This window comes from Gouania willdenowi, chromosome 20, assembly GCF_900634775.1.
Source record: "Gouania willdenowi chromosome 20, fGouWil2.1, whole genome shotgun sequence".
Classification (NCBI taxonomy): domain Eukaryota; kingdom Metazoa; phylum Chordata; class Actinopteri; order Blenniiformes; family Gobiesocidae; genus Gouania; species Gouania willdenowi.
Window position 1 is genome coordinate 5,210,669 of NC_041063.1, and position 7,919 is coordinate 5,218,587.

Here is a 7,919-nt window from a genome sequence, read left to right on the forward strand (position 1 = left end):
TATTTGCCACATTTTGCCCTTTTAAGCTACCCTTTGTCATTACATACCTCCACTTTATTTGTCAATTTTTTGGCCACTCTTGACTGTTTTTGGCCCACTTTAGTCACTTTTCTTGCCATATTTTTGCCAATTTTCAATTATTTTTGGCCAGCTGACATGGTGTCTGCCTACACTTGCTTGTCAAAAAATCTAAAAACGTAGCAGACCAGACCAGCCCACTTCGGCTGTCGACCCAAAGTGGACCTGTATGCCAGATGGCCAGTCCACCCCTGCATCACGTTCAACATCAGTGTCTAACCTCATAATTACAGAAATACACACAGCTTTCAGAGAAGGGTGGATCTTCACTTAAAATGTCCTTAAATTCATTTAATTTGGGGAAATTATGTGGAATTATTTGTGGAAAATTGCTGGATTTTGATTTCTTAGAACAAAACTGTGATTCCTGCAATTCTGTGAAGTTTTATTAGATTATGTATTTGAAGGGACTGAGATCTTTCTTCTGCAGGCCACATTGGAGGCACTAAAGGGCCAGATTTGATCCCCAGGCCTTGAGTTTGACACATAAAGCATACATTGTGACACTGAATTGCTTGTAGGGCGTGAAAATCAACAGACTTGCAAAATCCAAACAGATGTGATTCCATTCTATTTCATCATGTTTAAAGTTTATCCAGAAACCTGATATTTCACTTCTTGGCCTAAATCTTAACTGGATGAAGAATGCCTCTCTATTTTCTCCTTCTTTCTTTCTGTCTCATTTGGGGATTCTAAATGTTATTCCCCCCTCCCTCTTGAAGTATATCATGAGAAACCCATTGAGATTAAAAAACACTTTCATAAAGAAATCCAGTCTGACAGCTTTCACACAATAAACCAGTCGTGTGCATCAATAACGTCAAAATGAATTAAAACCAGTGTTTTGCGACAGTGTAAATGATGTTGTAAGAGCACATCAATTCAATACATAGTTTTCCACGCTGACTGAAGTCCAACAAACTTCCCATTGTTCACAACCATAATGAATTCCAGCGATGACATTCGTACTAAATGTTTCTGCAGCTGGTTTAACACTGTGGACATCTCCCTTATTTCTAGTTTGTCTGTTTTTCTCACATTTTTATCCCCGTCTGTCAGTAGATGATATTTCTGCTTTATGCAGCTTAATGTAAACCTTCTTGTACAACAGTAGAAATTATCTTAGAAATATATTTCCAATCGGTGACATTTACTGTAGGAAATTTAAACAAACTGTTCATTTTATTAAAAGTAAAAACAAAAAGGTATAAATCTATTGCTACGTTATGAAAAATTAGATATTGGGTGTGGCCATTTTTTTTAACTTATAGATCTACTACACACCAGATTGTTAAGATTAATTACCAATACATTTTTTTATATCCAGAGTAAATATGTTCAGAGTTAAAAGTCATAGAAAAATTATTATTGTTCCAGTTGCAATTTTCTTAGTTTTTATTTTCACTCTTAAAGTATTGTATCATATTGTTACAGCGAGCCCAATATCGTCTATCATTTTGTATCATATGAACTAGTGCAGTGTTTCTCAAATGGGGGTACATGCACCCTTAGGGGTATGCAATGGCACTGCAGGGGGTACTTGAGAGAGAGAGTGGAAAATTAACAAATAAATTGTATTTTTTTGCATTTCTGTAGTCCTTTAGTGTATTTTTTTCCTGTAAAATATATGTTTTTGGAGTCATATTGTGTATTTGTGTTGTCATTTTGCATTTTTTGGAGTAACTTTTTTTGTATTTCTGTTGTCATTTTGCTTGTTTGCTAATACTGTGGGTTTGTGTAGTCATTATTTGTGTTTTTCTTGTCTTTTTGTGTACTAACTTTGTAATTTCTCTGTAATTCTGTATTTTTTTCTGAGTAATTTTTGTGTATGACTGTTGTTGTTTTGTTCATTTTTGGAGTAGTTTTGTGTTTTTAGTGTATTCTTGCTTTTGTTTCGTGTATTTTTCTGTCATTTTGTACATTAACTTTGGGGGCCGCATAAAATTAGATCGAGGGCCACATGGGTCCCCAGGGCCGCCAGTTGCCTATGTCAGTTATAAGCCATCAGTTGGGACTGAACCAGCTGATATTAATTTGCACTAATGAGGGCCAGGATAACTCTCTAATTACTGATAAATTTCAGCTGGTGCCTTGGCTTTCCATGCTTTATGTGTTCAATACTTTTTTTCCTTGTGTAATTTCACATTTGTACTTTGCCATTTATGACATATTAAGTAGAACTACAGGGAATCACTTATAAAACCGTAATCAATTATACTGTTTTATTGCAAAAAAAAAAGAAAAAAAGAAAAGGGAGTACGATTAATAAACAAAGCAGGATAATATGACAAGACACATCTATTAACTGTAAAATCAAAACTGATGAAATTTAAAGATATTGTTTATTATAAAATAACAGATAATGTTCAAAGCAAAAATAAATACTCTTCCAGAAGGAAGATTCAAAAATACTTCTCACTGCAGACCAGCAAATACAGCCTAGGAGATCAATTTATGTTTATTTTACCAGAAGCAAAACTAGAAATGCCAGGATCATGTGTGTACAGATTCCTGATTTGCACTCTTTATGGAGCAGACAGGTGCTCCAAAAAGCAAAGAACATCATTGGCCATCCACATCATGTTCTTAAGGAGAGGTTCACCCTGATGCCCTCTGGGAGGCGCTATCTCGCTTCCTGCTGCCATCAAGCTTTTAAATACTAGTGAGAGGGCACAATGTGATGTGACTCATGTACTGTTTTTTTTTTTTTTTTAGGGTTGAATCTATTTTTATTTATTGCCACTATTGCACTTTATTGCAATGTTGTAACTGCTGTAGCTACTTTGTGGCTGTCTGTTTTTTCTCCTGCACAGTGACTGAGAAGATGAAATGTGGATGTGTGTGTATTGTTCTGTCCCTTGCTGCAACCCAACCCACTACTGCAAACTGAATTGCCCCTCTGGGATAAATAAAGTTTTCTGATTCTCATTCAGATAGAAGTTAAACAAAAATGTCTGCCTGTTCTAGGAGTTGATCATTTGTGGCATTCTGTTGATAAAGAAATAAAAATGAGTGACACTATTTAATTTCAAAAATAGAATGTCACAATAGAATGGCTGCTCCGGTGTGTTGATGTGTATCTTTCGCTGCAACTACCAAGTCAAATTCCTAGTATTGTTCTAAACTGTATCTGGCCAAAAAATCTGATTCTGATTCTGATATATATATATACACGGAGCTAAATGAAAAAATAAAACACGCCCGGTCTGCCTATTTCTCAGATCTTGTTTAACGTACCAAAGTCTTGTTTGACACTATTGAAAACCTTGTTGCACCCCTAACCATCCCATGTGTCGGTGCACACACAGATGGCTGTAACAACTTTTTGAAATTCTTTGTGAGCAAAGCACAAGACATGAGGGCCAGTATCACTCCTTCTTCGGTTAGCTTGTGCACTGCAGTAGCCTCTGTGTGCTCATAGTCCTCCTTCACGCCTGTCAGTCTACATGATGTTCAGGATTTAGTGGAAAAAATGAAACCCTCATCGAGCCCAGTGGACATTGTTCCCACTCCACTGCTCTTAAATGTTTTTGATGTTGTCAGCCCTTGGGTGGTAAAACTAATACATGTTTCACTTCTATCTGGCTTGGTCCCCACATTTTTTAAACATGCTGTAATAAATACCATTCTTAAAAAGCCTAATCTTGATCCCGGGGAGCCTATAAACTACCGGCTCATATCTAAACTGCCGTTCATTTAAAAAATCATGGAAAAAGTGGTGGCTTAACAGCTAGCTTCATTCATGGAACAACATGATTTTTATGATAAATTTAAATCTGGATTTAGGTCAATCCACTCCACTGACACTGCTCTCCAGTAACATGATGATGGCTGCTGACTCTGGTCGATACACAGTTTTGGTTTTACTTGATCTGACAGCTGCCTTTGACACTGTAGATCACAGTTGATTGACTTAAATCTGAGATGGGTTTTCTGGTGCTGTTTTCCAGTGGTTTACCTTTTATATAAATGGAAGAACTTTTGATTATGCTATTAACGATGTAATGTCTAATGTGTCTGACCTGTCATGTGGAGTAGCCCAGGGCTCTGTTCTGGGGCCTGTTTTGTTTTATTGTACCTGATGCCTCTTGGTCGGTTGACCCGTGGTTTTAAAAATCCAATCCATCCATCCAATCCATCTTCATACCCGCTTATTCCCGTTTATCAGGGTCGCAGGGGTCTGCCGGTGCCAATCTCCGGCTCTCATTGGGCGCTGGGCGGGGCTACACCCTGGACAGGGTGCCAGTCCATCACAGGGCAGCTTTTAAAAATGTGTCTTATAATTTCTATGCAGATGATATTCAGCTGTATTGCTCTTTCAATGATTCTGAGTTTCACTTATTATTTGAATTCCTGGAATGCGTATCTGCTATCAAAAACTGGTTTACATTGAATTATCTGCAGATTAATTCTGGCAAGACAGAAACTCTGATCATCTCTCCTGAAAAAAAGGTCCCTCTGATCAAGAACTTCCTTGGTGCTCTGGGCACATCTGTTAAAACCGCCTCAGAAACCTTGGAGTTATTTTTGATAAGTCAGTGTCTTTGGAGGGTCACTGTCATCAATTGATCAAAAACTGTTTTTATTATCTGAGAAATATCTCCAAATTGAGGAATTTGCGTCGTGGAGGTCTGCTGGTGCCTATTTCCACCTCTCATTGGGTGTTAGGTGGGGGTGCATCCTCCATAGGCCCCCTCATCACACAGACTATAAATAGAAAGAAATCTTACATATGGTAAGGAAGGAAGGGAAAAGTTTTCCAGTTGGAGACACAAACAGTGACTTTTCAGAGGGCTAAAACTCCATAAAACAGGCGAATAAAAAAAACCCTCCAATACTATGTTGTTGGGTTCTTAGAATAAATGGAGATGGGTGAAAAATACCATAATACTGGACTTTTAAGACATGGGTCAAAACTGACCCGTTATCATCAGCGATGCTAACAGAAAGCTAACACAAGAGGAAGGTTACGTTTTATGGGATTATTTATTAAAGACTCAGTAATTGTGATGAATTGAAATTGAACTTTAGTAATTAAGAACGTAATTTCATTGTAATTGACTTCCAGTTTGTAATGGGAAAAAATGCTGGTCACCGTAATCATAACGTAGTTGTAATTGAACATATATATTTGAAGACGTAATTGTTACTCTGGTGAGCTTTAGCTCCAACAAAATGTGACCTGACGTGTTAGTAAACACAGACCAGTGGCATGTATGAGTATTAGATATATATCACATGTGGAGGGGAGGAGCTGCCTTTTATATGAGGTATAAAGATGGTCCTCTACATGAAGGTGCATCATAGTCAGAAGCTGGCCCTGTGCGCTGCCGACTGTCCAATCAGAGGTGGCTGTGAAGGTTCAACATTTAGATCCAGTCTCATGACTTCGCTCTGTGACAGAAGCAGATGGTGTTAAAGAAGCGGCAGTGGCACATCACGGCTACGTCACAGCAGCCGGAAACAGGCCTGCAGCTCTGGGTGAGCTGGGAACACGTGGGCTTCACTGAGTCCTGGTCCAGTTTAGATGGACTCCTTTGTCTCTCGTACTGTCCACGTCGAGCAAACAAGGGCTGGATTCTGCCTCTGCTCACAGATCCTGAAGGAAAAAACATGAAGACAATGTGAAAAGTGACTCTCTTTTTCTGATGTCAGCTTGTTTAAAAAACATACTGTATGTGAATTTTACTTTGACTAGATTTACAGCAATAGTTATGAAATTTGTGATTTTTTTTCTCTCATAAAAATATAATGTTAATGTTAAATCTAAATGTTACATCAAAATCTAAATGGTAAATATTAAATTTAATTTCAAATGTTATATCTAAATCTAAATGTTAAATATTAAATATAAATTTAAATGTTTAAACTAAATCTAAATGTTGACTATAAATATAAATGTTGAATCTAAATGTTTATTGTAAATGTTAAATCCAAATTTCACAGGTGGAACAAAATATTTAGCTACGTTGCAAATTCACCAGAAATACCAAAGTAAAAGCTCATTGACGTGAACAAGCGCTATTTGCTGAGTGGTGTTAAGCGTGATATATGCTATATACATTTCTATTTAACATTTGGATTTAACATTTACATTTAGATTTAATATTTAACATTTAGAATTACCATTAAAAAAAAGCTTGTTCAATGACTCAAAACTAGTGATGAACTTTTTCTGCTGACATATTACTGCATTGTTTTCAGTCAGGTCACCTGAAACATCTCGTAATAATTGGTGAAAAAGAAAAAAGAAAAAAAAACATTACGGATTAAAATTACATTTTTTTAAAACATTTTTCAATTTAACACAATAAATATCAAACAACTGTATTCTATACTTAAACTTTCTCAAACATAAATCTCGTTAAAATAAAAAGCAGTATACAATGATTTTGTCAATTCTCTGTATTTGTAACACACTTAATAAACATGATCAAAAACAAATTAAAGAAAAGTCCCCGGAGTCGCCAGAAATTAGTGACATCAAAAAGGGTCATGACCAGAAAAAGGCTGGAAGCCACTGTATGACTGTGTCCAATAAAACACCTGGACAAAAAAAGTGATTAGTTAACAAAAATTAATCTCTGCTCGCAATATACAGGACATTACACGGGAAATGTGGAAAATGGAATGGAACAAACAGGATTCACCTTCTGAAATGGAAAAAAACTATCTGACCCATTTCTCTTTAATTAAAATCAGGCCCAACATGACACGGAAATGCCTCACATGCATTTTTTTTTGACAATATCACACATTTATATGCTATTTTTCACCAGAAAACAAGTGATTAAATGTCTAGAAAGTGTGACAAATAGACCAAGAAGTCCCATTTGTCCGGTTCTGGACTTGGTCAGCCTTTTGCTGGTTTCTCAGCTTGTTTCATGGCTGGTTTCAAAGCTCGTTCAGGTTTCAACTGGTTCTGGCACGTGAGAGGCCTGACAGGGTTCTTGGTCAACACATGCAGGCTTTGTTCTTGTGTTTGCTTCAGTTGCTCAGTCTACAGCAGTGAACAAGTTTAGTTCAAATCTAATAAAACAAAATCCTGTGATGTTACAAAGAAAATATAAAAATACATCTCGATGGGGTGACTCAGCGACCCGCACCGTTCAAAACCAAAGATCTGAATTTTGCACCTGGTCTTATAATGGTGATGACATACAGTATCTGGGTTTAAGCGATTACCATTGGACGTTTTTGCGGCAGCCAATCAGATTGCTTTGGGTGATTTGTGGGCTTGTGGGTTGTTGGTGGGTGTGTTCTATGAAGCAAGATGAGAGCAGAGATCATATTGTTCTGGTCAGTTTAACACTAAACATGATGTTGCTGCAAGGTTACTGGGGAATAATCATTAGGAACACTTAAACTGTTTCCTGTGAATAAAAGAGTTAATGACACAACGTAGGAACATAACATGCCCACACTTGAAAAATTTATTGTTTGAAATGGTTCATCCATTACATTTATAACACCTGTAGGGGAATAAAAAAATTATTAAATATGAATACTCACCTGTTTATGCATATAATTTTATTAGGAAGTAGTTTCTGTGACAAACACAAAGATAAAAATGTTGCCACTAATCAAGAGCCCTGAGTGAATGTCACCTTACAGTAAAGTATCAATGGTTCACCTCCTTTCCTTCTTTTAAATCAGTCCACGACAATGTTTTTTTCAAAATCCTCAAAAATGCTGCTTTTTTGCGAAATTTTTTTTTTTCATTACCTGGAATCCCCCCATTAGTACCAGTGTTTTATGTGTGAGAATGGTTAGTGGGTATTGCATTAAAATACCTACACCACTCTACAGACAGACAGACAGACAGACAGACAGACAGACAG